The 15,661-nt window shown below is 34.8% G+C and overlaps 1 protein-coding gene across 10 annotated transcripts in view; it reads right to left on the bottom strand.

The window, feature by feature from the left end:
• The window catches only part of Ccser1 (coiled-coil serine rich protein 1), a 1,264,311-nt gene that overhangs the window by 707,664 nt on the left and 540,986 nt on the right, over nucleotides 1-15,661 (bottom strand). Inside the window, exon 8 of one of the 10 annotated variants that reach the window (XR_012435621.1) lies at nucleotides 8,138-8,313. The exons of the other annotated variants lie outside the window; for them this stretch is intronic. The gene's annotated coding sequence lies outside the window, so the exon portion shown is untranslated. The remainder of the gene's footprint in view (nucleotides 1-8,137; nucleotides 8,314-15,661) is intronic. 10 annotated transcript variants of the gene reach the window in all.

Below are 15,661 nucleotides of genomic sequence, written 5' to 3'. Positions count from 1 at the left end.
TTTTTAAATAATTGATAACGAGACGAAAATAAAGAAATAAGAAGGGATGGGGAAAAAGAGAATGCAAAAGCCATGACCATTTTCTATCTAAGTTTCATCTTCCAAGTTATCCTCATGATTCTTCTTATTGCTATCAGAGGATAACAAATTAGAAATGAATGGGTGATTACTACATGTAATGTAACAGCAGACTTTTTACTCCCTTAACTTTAAAACATAACATATACTTACATATGTTAAGTATATATAACATAACATATACTTATCTGCATATGGTTAGTCATGACTTGATGCTTGATGTCCGTATCTGTTGTTCTTCACCTTCATGTCACGCTCACCTAACCATTCAGTTGATCCAGTTGATCTACTGTGGTAGACCATAATTCATACAGATACTGGTATAGCCACCACAAGTTAGGAAGCATCTTCACATGGAAGCATGCAATTTTTCAAATTCCCTTTTACAAATAATAAAATTTTGGTGAAAAATATTTCCTCCAGACATGGAAGAAAAAAAATTCTATGTGTTAGTAGGGAAAATATCCTTTATTGTTAAGGGAATGGTAAAAGAAATAAGAATTTATCATAAATAGATTATAAATTATAAAAAATTATGCTAATAATTTTGTTAGACTTGTGGTTTTTTGTGGGATTTAAGTTTTTTAACACCTAAATTTACATTTATAGATGTAAATATATATTGGCATTACTGGGATTTGACACTCAGTTTTGTGCTTGCTAGGGAGGTGTTTTACCACTTGAACCAAGCTTCCAGCCCTTTTTGGTCTGCTTGTTTTTAAGATAGGATCTCATTTTTTCTTCAGGCTGGCCTAGACCCAGAGTCTCCTTTTTATACTTCCTGCTGTACCCAGGATGACAGAAGTATGCCCCCAAACCCAGAGTTTTCCATTGAGATGGAATCTAGCAAACATATTTTTCTCAGGCTGGCCTGGAATCATGATCACACATCTCATCTTCTCAAGTAGCTAATATTACAGGCTTCAGTCACTGAGTCTGGCTTCCATTAATGTTCTTCCAATATTAAAGGCTCTGTATTTTAGAGAAAAATGTAAGTATGAAAAGGTATTTATCTAAAGATATTTAGTGATTATGTAACATATTGAATCCATAGAACAGATAATATATTTGACACAATGTGCTCAAATGAAAACATTACCAGACTTAAAATTTCAAAACCAGTGATCATTTCTATATCATGCACATCATTACTAGAAGATATAATTCAAAGCAGTCTGTCTTACTGTTACCCCTTTCTCCTGTGTCAGCTTTTCAAACTTACTTTAGTAGCTGTTTTAAGTGCCTTACTGAACTTGTTTAAGAACCACTGTCTTTCGATTTGAAGGTTCCTTTCTTATTCTGCATCAGAAAAGCCACTGAAAATGTGTCTGACAAAGAAGAACCCTCCCATTAGCTAGTAGGGGGAAAAGGTCAGAGGTAGACAAGGGCAGACATTTTTTTTTAGTGAATAGGGAACATGACATACTAAATTGATAGTTATCCATAGTATAGTAAATACATTTACTGCATGACCAAGTGAAATAAAAAGATTAAATTACAAGGAACTGCAGTGAAAGAATGACATCTTTCAATTCTTTTGGTATGAAAAACTGTACAAGTTGGAAAGCATTGTGTTAGTTAAGCTTAAGATAATGTATATTGCTCAAAAAGATACTACTGTAAATGTGCTAACATGCTAAGATTGTAAAGAAAATAGTAGGAAGCTTTTGAAAATGTATAAATTTAGCTATAGTTTTAAGTGGCATCAGACAGATTTGTTTAGAAAGTAGTATACTATGAAGGTGAATGGTGCCTTATTTCTGTCTATAATTCTCAAATTAGTTTGCTTTCATATAGAAACTGTCACTGTACCTCATGGAGTACTTCTTCTGAACATGTCACATTGAGAGATTCATATTTAATGATATTTGCTTATCTTGAAAATAATAGACCTTTCTGTTCACTTTGACTTAATTTAAATACAATTCTTGTTCCTCGATTGCTACTTTAATTTTGTCTAGGTATGCAACATCTCACATCATAAAAAGAGAGCCAGTCAAGTCAGAGAATTATAACATAGTAAAAAGAAAACAAAACAAAATGCTGAAGGAAGGCAATACAGAAGTGATGCATAATAAATCAGAGACATAATTTTCAGCAGGTGTTGGTGGTGAAATTATAACCTAAACCACCATCAGGGGAGCATCTTGCAGATTCACAGTCACTCCCCTTTCTATCTCTCCACACCTTCCAGGTTTATGAGAACCAATCGGAAATATAAATTAAAACCATCATTTTCATCACTGTAACCTCACTGTTTGAAACACACTTACTGAAAATCAGTTGAATAAAATGATTACCAAAGTACATAAAATAAGTACATGCACTTATGATACTTAGTATGAGGTTTCATTATTGTAATCACAACATACCATAAATTGTTCTCATATAGAAGACATTTCCATCATCTTGGATGATGGAGGAGAAGGACATGTTTCCCAAGAACTATTCAGAAAGTTAACTGTTTACGCAATCTTGATCAGTATGGACAATGTTAAACACTTATTCAGTACTAATCAGAATAGTACTAGTGTTCTAAATTTGAGTAACTTCCACCTTATTTCTTCTCTGCTAGTTATTTCAGTCTCTCCCTCTCTCTCTCTCTTTCTCTCCCTCCTTCGCTCCTCCCTTCCTTCTTTCTTTCTTTCTTCTTTTTGTGGTCGGAGAACTATTTGTCCTGGCTGGCCTCCAACCACAATTCTCCTGGTCTCTGTCTCCCACGTAACTAAGATTACAAACGTGAGCCACCAGCACCAGCAGTCATTAAAGTGGCTTTATTTCTACCTTTCCTAAAACAAATATCACAGCAACAACAAAACAACAGTTGGGCGTGGGTGGTGGCTCATGGCTGTAATACTAGATCTCAGTCCAAGAAGATAGCCTGGGCAAGTAGTCCTCAAGATGCTATCTTGAAAGTACTCAAGGCAAAAAAAAAAAAAAAAAAAAAAGGCTGGCAGAGTGACTCGAATAGTAGCGTGTCAGCTTAGCAAGTGTGAGACCTTTAGTTCAAACCCCAATGCCTCCAAAAAAATAGAAAAAAGACAACAAAAAAATTGTGATTCCTACTTCTATTCCTGACTGTCTCTTTCTTTTGTTAATGAGATTCTTAGCAGAGGAACCACATTTACAGGATCTACCTCCTCTTTGCAATTTCGCCCACCATAAATAAATAATAAATAACTGTTCAATCTTCATGTCTCTGAAAGCTAATTTCCAGGCTAGTCACTTAATTGAAATCAGTCTCACCGAAGTTAAGTAGAAAACTTTTCCAGTCTGTAGCTTGATCTATGCTTTTGATTTGGCATTATAAAATTCCTTCAATATATCTCTTCCTCTTGTGTTTCTCCTGTTATATAGTTTGGACCTTTTTCAAAGTCTTTAATTAACATTTATCCTCTTACTATACTTTAAAAATGAATAGATCTCATTTTTCTGTCCCAAGCCTTGTCCTATCTTCCCTTCAATGCTTCACCTAGGCAATTTATTGTATAGCAACTACCTATAAATTAATGTTTAAATTATATGGATTATTAATGCCTTCCATCTGTTGAAATCCTGTACCAAAATTTTAACTGCTTCCTGAGGACCTACACTTATATTCCACATGTGTCAGATTTAAACTTTGAAAGGAAAAGCAGCAACACAGTATTTCCCTCACTTCTGCACTCAGCTAATGACATCATTTTCCTTTCAACTTAGTCAAGAAATCTGATCAGTAGTTGACTTCTTTTAACACTTTTAAGTATTTCTCTGCCTTGTCAGCCTACATGATTTCTCATGAAATCAGAAATCTTGTCCTTGTTTCTCTAAAGTTACTATATTTATATACTTCTGGTTTGTTTCAAGATTTTCTCTTTGCCTTTGGTTTTGAAATTTTAATATGATATGTTTAGAGATAGATTTCTTTCACATTTATCTTTCTTGGATTTCTCCCTGGACTGTTGTTTAGAGGTCTGTCATTAATTTGGAAAAACATATTTTACCATTATGACTTCAAGCATTACTTCTGCTCCATTTGCATTCTTTTTTATATAGTATTTAATTACACTCATGTTACACTATTAGACATTATCCCAGAATCCATATTCTTTCCTATTCTTTATTTTTCCATTCTTTTTTCTCTTTTGATTTCAACAGGAATTTTTCTTTTGAAATATCTTTGAATCCACTTATTTGTTTCCTCAACAGTGTCTAACCTACTGATGAGCCCATCAAATGGATTCATAATTTCTATTAGTGTTTTTAATTCATAACATTTACTTTTGATTCTGACTTAGAGTTTACACCTCTCAGCTTACACAGTGCATTTGTTCTTGAATGTTATTTATTTTTTCTATTAGAGACCTAGACATATCACTTATATATAGTCACCTTAAATTCCTTGCATAATAATTCTAAAATCCGCATCATATCTAGTTTGGTTTTCCTGCATGCTTTGCTTCTCCAGCAACTTTTTAGCATGCTTATATTTTTTTGAAAATTGGATAATGATACATAGAGTATATATATATATATATATATATATATATATACACATATATATATATGTATGTATATATATATATATATATATATATATATATATAACAGTATGAAGTTTTTCATTAATCTTGCTAGAAGTTTTGGGCTGTTCAATATTTACTGTAGCTGTAGAAGCCAAATTCCTCTATTGTCCTTATTTTTGTCTCATCTTTTGTTTTTTGTTTATGCTAAAAACTTCTTAAACACAGTCAATGCCATGTAACTATTTTAGCTATTATTTATTGTTCTCATAGTGGAATCTTGTTGATATAATGGTAGTGAGTTATGGAGAGGAATGATTATGTAATCTTATTATTAAATCTTGGTCTTTTAAAGGGCCTCTGCCTTTCCAAAATCTTTCTTAGTGTACTGAGTTAAAAAATATAGTTAAACCATTATACTTAGTTTTCTTCCACCCCCTGCCACCCGTGATACAGAGAAGTTAGACAGATCTGGAAGTGGGTACGTGCCAGCTCTCCCAGGGGAGATACGGCTTTGTCTAGTAAAGTCTTTCCAGATGTAGAGCAAGCCTTCTCGTGTGGAGTACTCCAGGCACATTTCAATAAATACTTTCCCCATTCCTGCCAAAAGCATAGGGATGTGTATTTTTTGTTTCTTCACTTTATGAACACTGTGGAATTCCTGGAAATGTTGGGGTTTCCCAAAGAATGTGGCTTCCAAGAGTTTCTGACTCTCAAAGGAGTCTACACTCATCCTGCAGTAACTCACCAAAACTTTCATTTAAGGTGCCCAAAGCCAAACCACCATTTTGTGGCTTCAGTGGCTTGTACCCCAGATGAACTACGATTATCTGCATTCACCTACGGGTACAGAGTGGGGTGATAATTTGCTCTGTTTCTCATATGGGCCCAAGACAAATAGTTGATATTCAGTTTGCTTATTGTAAGGACAGAAGTGATGATTTGTTGCAGCTCAAACAGAGTCCTTGACTTCACCTTTGCTCACACTCAATACCCAAATGAATCTTCTTTCTAAAATTCTTTTAACTTATTCCTTTTCTTCAGTTACCATTTCTGGTGCCTTCATTTGAACTTTGATGTCTGGTTAGCATTCTTCAAAAGTCTCATAAGTGCTTTGCTTGCTTTTGTTTCAACAGGTACTAAAGGAACTTTGGTAGAGTTCTGTATCTAAATTTCTTAATTTCCTCATTAACTATAAACTGTTTGAGGATGGGAGCTGTATTTTATGTTTGTATATATCAAATCATCTGGTGCACTAACTTTGGCAGACAGTAAGTTCAATAAGTATCAAGGGAATGGGTAGGTAATTGAGTTGTCTACTGTCCTCTGTGTCTTTGTACTTTAGTTGAAAAGTTAGGCTGAAATTTGAAGTTAAAACTGATTTTGATTTCCTTAGATTAGTTCAGAAATTCCTTAAGGGAAGATATTTCATAACTTCCATATTCCATCAATGATGCCAGTAGCTGCCTCGTGGTAGTGTTCTAATTCACAATTCGATGAGGAAAAACTAGAAATGTGCTGTATAATCAAGACTGATTTTCTTTTAATCCTGGGTAATTCATTCCTGAACACTCAAGAAACTACTTATCAGGAAATAATCTGGCTTTCTTTTATAGTAAAAAAAATTAGGAGAATACTTTTTAATAGAAATGTTCTTCACTTTATTTTTTTTAATCCTATCTGGATTTTAACACACTGCTTTGGTTTCCACATTCTTTTCAATATGATTTGATATTTTTGTAAGGTACATCATAATTATTATTGCTGTCTTTCATAAGTAATCTATAATAGTAAATAGAAATAAAAGAGATAAGTGATGATACTCACAAGGCAATCATAAAGTTATCAAAAGAACTAAAATAAAATACTGTCAATATTTCAATAACAAAAACATGATTTTACATGTAGACACAACAGCTATAGAAAACTGAAAAAATAAAGAAATCTTAGTTTTCCCTAGTATTTAAAGCAAAATTTGCATAATGCATATAAAGATACGTTGTTAAAGAACATAAGAAAAATATTTTACAGGGAATACACTTTCTACTCTAGATTCTATGGATTTGTAGTTTAGAAGATGACAACATATATGGAAATAGCGACACTTCAGTGAATTGAGATTACCTTTATATAGTATGTTAATAAATGAAAAAGGGAGTATTCCTGAAGCAAGGCATTCATCCATCTTGCTTACAGGGCCTGTACCAGTTATCATTATTTTAAAATAATCATGGGAATGAATGTCCACTGGTATGAAAATATCTTTGTACTTTGCTTATTCTTCTCCTTTCAGACTTACTCAACTGAATGGAAAGAAACTCTTTTCCTTTATTGCCTCCTATCTTCAAATTTTAGATAAGTCATGATGGCTAATCTTTTAACCCCGGTCCCCATTTGATAAGGGAATGTGTTCAGAATTGCAACTGCAATACAATAAAAATAAATAGCTGTTATTGAACTTTTACCATCTCAGCCTTTTGCGTGAATAATTTCAGGATCTAGATTGGAAGTTTGAAAGGACACTGACAATTGGGTATAGTTTTGTGAAAGTCTTGACCATCTTTTGAAAAAGGGTAACACAAAAGTTAGAGATAAAACTTACGTTCATTGAGAAGCAAATGACCGAGGCTTCCCTACTCCAACAGCTGAGAACCCCTAACTACAGAACAGGGATTCTGAGAGAATCCAGTCACAAGGGTAGGACAGTATTAGAGGGATGAAATTAGCTATGTTAATAGGGATGTTCTTGAATTACAGATTTTGTTCCAAGTACTCTAGGAAAATACGCAAATGATTTTTACTAAGATGATTGTAAAATACGTAAGAAGGTGCATTAGTCAGCTTTCCATTACTGTAAAAAACACCTGAAGTAATCAACTTATAAAGAGAAAAGGCTTACTATAGCTCCTGATTTCAGAGATTCCAGTCCATGATCCATTGGATCCTTTGCTTTTAGGACTGTGGTGACAAAGTACATGGTGGTGGAAGTGCATGGTGAAGTAAAACCGGTCACCTCATGGCCAGGAAGTAAAAGAAGGAGAGTGAATGAAACCAGGGTCTCATAATCCCCTTTGAGCCCCTGCTTCCAATGACCTAAAGACTTCCCATGAGACACCACCTCTATATGTTCCCAATTGTGCCACGGGTTAGAGACCAAACATTTTACCAAAATGGCTTTTAGGGTAGAGTCCAGATCCAACTACAGTAGCAAGTCGATTCAATGTAGTTTAAAAAAAAATTAAACTGTCAGCCAACATCCTCCTGCCCTCATTTCTAAAGGATCAGAAATCTTGAAGAATGCATGCTTTGCTTTAGCTTAAACACAGTCCCCCGCATACAGTTCATTTGCTTTCATTCTCCAGCACACAGCAAGATACAGGAAAAACGTGTAATCTCTAGAATGCTGGTTTGGGAAATGATAGATTTTGCTTTTAATGTATCTGTGTATTGGATTGGTTTAGTTTTCTGTAAGAATGCATTTCCAATAATATACTGCCATTCAATTGTGAACTCAGTTACAATAAATTTTGCTTTTTAGATATTATCACAATGCTTACTTGCATTCGTCCAACAGGAGATACATCTTTCCATGCACTCATGCACATACTGCTTTCAAATTAATCTTCTCCAATGTATGTTCCAAATCCTTGAGTTTTGTTTCTTTCTATTCAGGGACTTACAAACACAGGGACACAGTATAAATCTTCCCCTTGTCATAGTCTTCAAATTGCCACTGGTGTGTAAAATACAGATTCAACAAATTAGTTTTTCTTTGACCTGAATTTTACACTTATCATAGTAGCAACTTTAAGCAGAATAGTGTTCAAGGTAATATAATTTGAGTTATATGGCTTTCAGGCAAAATAGTGGTTATAGTTTTTAGAAAGAACATGAAAAGAGTTTAATATATGTGTTCAGTTATGAGGCAATGAATTGTCTTCTTTTAAACTCCCAGATATTAAACCAAATAGATAAGAGAGCATTTAAACAAATGAGAACTATTGCAACCAGAATCAGCTAATATTTACTTGGTTTTAACTGCACGTGAGGCATTGTAGACATATTACCTTTTTAACACTTACAATTGTCTTAAATTAAGCAAGTGTTGAGACTGGTAGAGGAGACCAAGGAAAGAGAAAAAAAAAAAGGAAAGAAAGATAGCAAATAATAATGAAGTAGTTCACATCTGTGTAGGAAAAAGACACAAGAAAACATGCTAAAAACTGTTAAACAACACAAGATAGGGGTGAAAAGGCAAGAAAGTGTAGTGGAGAGGGGTTATATTGACTTAAGCACAATGCATATTCGGCAACATGCAAATAGCAAGACAAAAATCTCACAACATTAAACAATGAAAGACAAGAATGAAAAACAGGACATGCTAGGGGAAGGCACTAACTGGAGGGAGAGAGTAAAAGAAGGAACTTAAGAAGGTGAATATGGTTGATGTACTTTCTATACAAGAATGAGTACAGAATTTTTAAACCTGTTGAAATCACCATAAGGGGACAAAAGGAGAAAGAAGAAAATAGAGGAGATGACCCACTTGGAATATAATATATATACACACATATACAAGAAGAAGTCATAATGAAACTTTCTATATGGATACCTTAAACAAACAAAAACAGCTTTTTTCAAAAATTCATGACAGGAAAGTAAAACAGGTCCTGCCTGGAGGTTGGTACCAATGCAAAGGGGGAGAATATAAGGAAGATGTTGTAGAAGGGTAAATATTGTGGAAATAATATTTACTCATGTTTAAAAATGGAAAAAAGACTTGCTTAAACTATTCTAAGAATGAGGGAGAGCAATAAAGGAGAATGATAGAGGGGGTGAATTTAACTAAGATATATTGTAAGCACCTTTGTACCCCCAGTACAAAAGTATGATAATTAAAAAAATCAAATAACACAATAAAATAAATAAAAAAGTGTGTTTTATGAAGCATTGAGAACTTAATGTCTTTTTTTTTCATGCTGGTTTATTTTATTAATGGAAATATGTGAGCCTGGAAATGACACTACACATGTAGGCCATGTGTGTATATGATGAAGGTCCTAGAGAGAAGTTTAACTCAGTAAATTTTATTTTATTTTATTTTTTTTTTTGAGGTGTAATTTTTTTTTATTATTCATATGTGCATACAAGGCTTGGGTCATTTCTCCCCCCTGCCCCCACCCCCTCCCTTACCACCCACTCCGCCCCCTCCCTCTCCCTCCCACCCCCTCAATACCCAGCAGAAACTATTTTGCCCTTATTTCTAATTTTGTTGTAGAGAGAGAGTAAGACATAATAGGAAGGAACAAGGATTTTTGCTGGTTGAGATAAGGATAGCTATACAGAGAGTTGACTCACATTAATTTCCTGTGTGTGTGTGTTACCTTCTAGGTTAATTCTTTTTGATCTCACCTTTTCTCTAGTTCCTGTTCCCCTTTTCCTATTGGCCTCAGTTGCTTTTAAGGTATCTGCTTTAGTTTCTCTGCGTTAACAAATGCTAACTAACTTTTTAGGTGTCTTACCTATCCTCACCCCTCCCTTGTGTGCTAAAGCTTTTATCATGTGCTCAAAGTCCAATCCCCTTGTTGTGTTTGCCCTTGATCTAATGTCTTAAATGTGTAAAAATTGTGTCAAATCTTTCAGAACTACCAAGCAATATTACTATGTCTGTTTGTCCACAATTTCTAGCTGTTTAATATGATACTTACTGCCTCTTTCATAACATATCTAACATACCAAATATTCTTAAGTGCTTTAAACACGTTTAAATTTAGTATATGCAACAAACAGCTTCTGGGTTGATACAGTAAATATTGATACATATGTTGTATAGGTAAGAAAACTAAAACTCCACAAACTTAAAACACATCTTCCAAAGTCACATAGTTAAATTATGTGGACTGTGGATGGAGATAGGTTATAAAGTTTTCATTTTAACTTATACATTCTGGCATCAAAGTACAATGTTCAAATTATCCAGAGTTAATAACAGAAATAGTGACAGATGACCAGAAGAAAACACTAAGTAAAGGAGTGGAAGAGGAAGTGCTGGGTGTGAGTCTTAAGAGTTTAACAAGCTATGCTTAGAGGCATAGCACATATTCATTCATTAATTAATCCTTCATGTATTTATTCAAAAATACTATTGGAATTCCTATCTTCTGCCAGACACTGAAAATAGAATTCTGCAAGAAATGAATCTTACAGGGAGAACCAAGAGGACTAGGTTAACTGAGAATTATGCGGAGTGTTGAAATAGGGACCTTATAAAATCAAATGCATAGGGTAAAGGATACTCACAGAATTAAAATATTATCATCTTGTGACTATTCGACTCTTCTCAATTCTTACATCTATTGGTAACTCAGTGGATTCATAGGTAAAACAGGTGTAAGAGAAGTGCTTATTTTATGTGGTTGTAAATGTGAACATGTGTGCTGAACACTAACTTTTTTTTACGTGTAAGGAACATAGGAATACCTGACTCCCAAGCATTTGCTAAATATTAGTTATTAAGCCTTAACTAAATGCTGGGTGTTATGATGGTGAACCATGTTTCCTCTTACAATAAAAGTCTATTACCAAGGTTTATTCACTACATACTAGCTTATAATAGTTACTACTAATTAGACTTACTATTTGGACCTGTTCAAAAAAAGGTCAACTGAAGTTCTGAAATTTTCCCTAAGGCTTTTTTATAATTTTCTGTTAGCTTTGAGATATCTTTCAACAAACTTTCTTCTGTTTCAACATTCTTCTGTTCTGCAACATGTCAATATTGTTTCTTAGCAACTAAAAGATGATCTTTCAGCATTGTTGTAAAATGAGGTTTGCCAGTGTTGGATAAATTTTAAGGGCTTATAGCACAAAACTTATCTCTTTTATTTCAGGAGAATTGAACAAGAATTATTAGGGAAACTGTTCAACTTTATGCAAATTTTTGGTTCTACCTTTTTTAAAATAAAAATTTCAGTATCGGTGTTACTTCCTGTTGTGGGGGATGCACTATTTAAGCTCAACCTCTTCATTTTACAAATGATGTGGATGAGTTAGATCATGGATAAATTATTTTCTTAAGGCCCTGCAGCTAGTTAATTGAGAGGCCTGCACTAAAGTTGGGTGCTGTAATTGTTCACAGCACTGGGTCATCTCACCTTCATATGCAATAGTAATTGACTGCCATTGTAAGCGATCCTAGATTAAGAGAGATTTTGCTCAGTGACAAATTTATGACACCTCTCCTTTAAAAAATTCTAAAGAATATTCTAGAGAAGGAGATACTAACTAAAAGTTCATGAATGCACATAATTTTGAGCACATTAAATTCATAAGTTAAAATGTGATTGCATTTTCCAAAACAACACAGTCTTAGGATGTGAATACTGCCTTCAAAGTGCCATGAGTTCCAAGAAAGATCCAGGATTGCACAGAGTGCAATTTATTTTGGATTTATGAACAGAAACATTGTCATACTCAGAAGAAAGATCAATGGTTTCCTGAGATTTGGGGTAGAAGGAAGGGACTTACACACTGTTCTAATCAAAAGTGACTTCTTCTAAGCTAGAATGAACTGGTTTATCTTGAGCTAATACCAAGTATGTCAGGCCAATTCCTGATGCTGTCAGACCAGCACCTGCTCATAAAGCTTCAGAGACCACTCTAAAGATTATACTTATGCATAGTATGTTAGGAAACAATACAAGGTAAAGCTACCATGGTTATTCAGGGACCATGATGGAAGATGGCTATGGTCACAGCACCCTGAATTCATATGTGCCTATTTGTAGTTAACCCCTTACCATAATTTTGAAATCTACTATAACTCACCTCTAAAGGTAGAAACCCACATGAGTGTCATGGTAGTAATGGGCTTCAGAACAAAAACTGCTAAAAGTGCTTTGACACTTTAAAAGTGTCAAAGTCTAATGAAGATAAAATTGCAATCCTCCAAAAAGATCTAACCAACTAACACTTGCAGTTTAGAAATTTTCTTCCCACTTTACATTGAACAACCATATGTGTTTTGCTATAAAATTTTCTCAAGAACACAGGTCTGCATTGCCAATCTCTTTGAAACTGAGTGGAACCATAATCCTTACATTATTTGATCAGGAATATCACCAGCTGTGTAAAAGTAAGCACAACATAATTATATTCTGACAATTTGAGAAGACATGCCAACCCTTTCTGGAGAAGAAACAAATTGTTTTTATGACTTGATCTCAAGTATTCAATTCATCATACTCTCATGATCTCTGGGAGAAATGTGAGTGGGTTCACTCAGTTTTAGTCTTTGAGATGATGAAGAGTTATTATTTTGCAATGAATCAATTTTCCTTTGTTAAATCAATTATAGGGAAACTCAAATAGAAAAGGATTTTGTCAATAAATAATTTGGACAGAAGCTGCTCTTTTCATTTAAACCATTGATCAGCAATTTGTAATTTTTAACTTAAATCTACAAAGTCTTTTTTTTTAATTCTGTGATAGTCCTGTTTAAAGGCTAAGAATTTTACTCTTACAGATCCTATCAATGGACATTTTGGAATAAGAATGGGTGAGATTAATGAACTTATTATAATTCATTAGAAAGTGGTATGTGGATGACTGCCTACTTTAATTAGTTTTATAACTGTAGGAAATTGTTTCATATGCCAGACTCATCACCAAGCATGCCTGAAAACATTGCAGCAGTAATCACTCTTGGTGTGAGGTACCTTTCATTAGGCAGTATAGCTAACAGCACTTACAATGAACAAGGAGGGTAATAAAAAATGGATGTGACAGCATCCAGCAGAAAGGAATTTAACACATCAAGCATTTTTGTGAAGGAAGGTGCAAAGAACTTCAAAATATAGTTTTGGCATATAGGTTGAAAGACTCATAATTAGAGCAAAAGGTTTAAATGTGTCAAGTTTATAAACCTCAAGGTAAATTTTCTATAACTCAATATTATCATAAAATGGTAACTAAATCTTTCAAATAGTATTTCTTAACCAAATGGTGTTTCTAAACCACATGGTATTTCTTCAAATAGTATTTCTTAGCCATGAGAATCTATATATACCTTTGATCAAAGAGAAAGATCAAGACCCAATCTTAAGGAAGTAAATCCAAATATAAGACATATTTCAGATTAGAGGTATATGAAGAAATTATGAATCTATCATAGAAATAGACTAGGTGCTTTGAGTAAGCTCTGATTGGTAAAAATAATCTTTTCAGTGCTTATAACAAATTTTTTACCTGAGATAAAAAAATTAATCATATAGAAATTTTGTAATTAAGATTTCAACTTAAATAAATAGTATTTTCCACATCTTATTTAGTAGTATTTACAACATGTTGAAATTTCTGACTACCCAATCTACCCTTCACTTCTATGAGTGCAATATTTCAATATTTAAAGTTATTTCTCTAAACAGGTGAACTATAAACTCAAAACATTATAATTTCTCATCTGCTGTTACAGAACTAATTCTGTTTTATTTTGGGGCATGAACTGCAATTCTTTTTTTGGCACTATGGGATTTGAAGTCAGAACCTCCTGCTTGATAGGTACGACTTGAGCCACAGCCTCAGCCAACTTTTACTTTGTTTTTGTTTTTTTATTTTTTATAAAGTCTTATGCTTTTACTCGAGGGAAACCTCCAACTGCCACCCTCCTACCTTATGCCTCCTCCATAGATAGGTTACAGAAGTGTACCACCATGCCTAATTTGTTGGTTGAGATGGAGGGCTCACTAATATTTACCCAGGATGACCGTGAACTGAAATCCTCCCAATCTTTGCTTCCCAGGTAGCTGAGATTATAGGCATGATCCATCATGTCTAGCCTCTCCTATAATTCTTACATTTATTTAACACTCAAGTACCATGGATTGTGGGCATGTGTCACCACAGCTGACCCTAGAAACCATAACTTTTCGCCTCCATGTTGTATTTTGATTTTAGTGGAAATAATCTTATTATAAAGCATTACAGTTCAATAAGCTACCACTAAGCATCAAAACCAGAAAATATCAACAATTCACTATAGATAGTACCTATATTGCACAAAGTTTAATCTTAAGAGTATTGAAAATGAGGTAGAATGTGATAGAACAGTAATGTCACCACGTGTAAATCGGTGGCCATTTTATCCTCAGGCCTCATTTGAGAAATGGAGCCATTCCCAATAACAGACCCACCATTAAACAGAAATCCCCATGCTCCAAGACAAGCTCCAACCCTGGTGGAGATTCCCGCGTGTTCACTAACTTCCTTAACCTCCCTCTTCTATAAAAGCCGCACCTAGCCCAGAGTCTGTGGCCATCTTTCCTTGGCCAGCCTGGCAGTTCAGGCCTGCCATTAAACTTTGCTCCTGGCTATGAGACTTTTCTCGTGAGCTTTCTTTGTGAATGGTGCTTTTACTAACATTTTAGTGCTGTGACATGGATCAAGGTGCTCTCCCCTCCTCCCATCCTGCTCTCTCTCTCTCTCTCTGTCTCTCTAAACTCCCTCCGATTCTCTTTCTCAAGGATCTGAGCTGCTTTGCCAGAACCCCCAGTCCTAGAAAACGCCATGCCCTCATGGCTCACAGGGAATTTCCTCCTCCTCAGCACACCTCCAATTGCCATCCACCACTGGCCAATCTTCCCTCAAAGTCCTCTCTTGGTGAGTTCTCCTCACATGCAGAGCTGTGATCTCTTTCTCATTTCCTCAAAATCCTAGCGCTAGGTCTCGGCTCGCTCCCATCCCTGGGAATCAGGTTCCCTAGGACTGTGGGCCCCCATTACAAAGACATTCCTCCTGGATGTTCCACATCTACTCTCGCCTGAGGAACCAATATTTCGGGGATGCCTTTCGTATCCTTTCCTCACTTCAGGCCTCACCATGGAGACTGGACCATCCCAAATTCCTTCAGACTCCCCACTGGGATGTCTCCTGGCCAACCTTGGGCCCCTTTGCCTAACGCCTGATCTTAAGCCATGAAAGCTCATTTTTCTCTGTAATTAGGCCTGGCCCCAACACCGATTAGACAATGTCTCCAAATGGCCACTTAATGGCATTTTCAATCCCAATATTTTAAGGGATTTATA

This window comes from Castor canadensis, chromosome 9 (assembly GCF_047511655.1).
Source record: "Castor canadensis chromosome 9, mCasCan1.hap1v2, whole genome shotgun sequence".
Taxonomy (NCBI): domain Eukaryota; kingdom Metazoa; phylum Chordata; class Mammalia; order Rodentia; family Castoridae; genus Castor; species Castor canadensis.
This window is presented reverse-complemented; position numbering and strand designations above follow the sequence as displayed.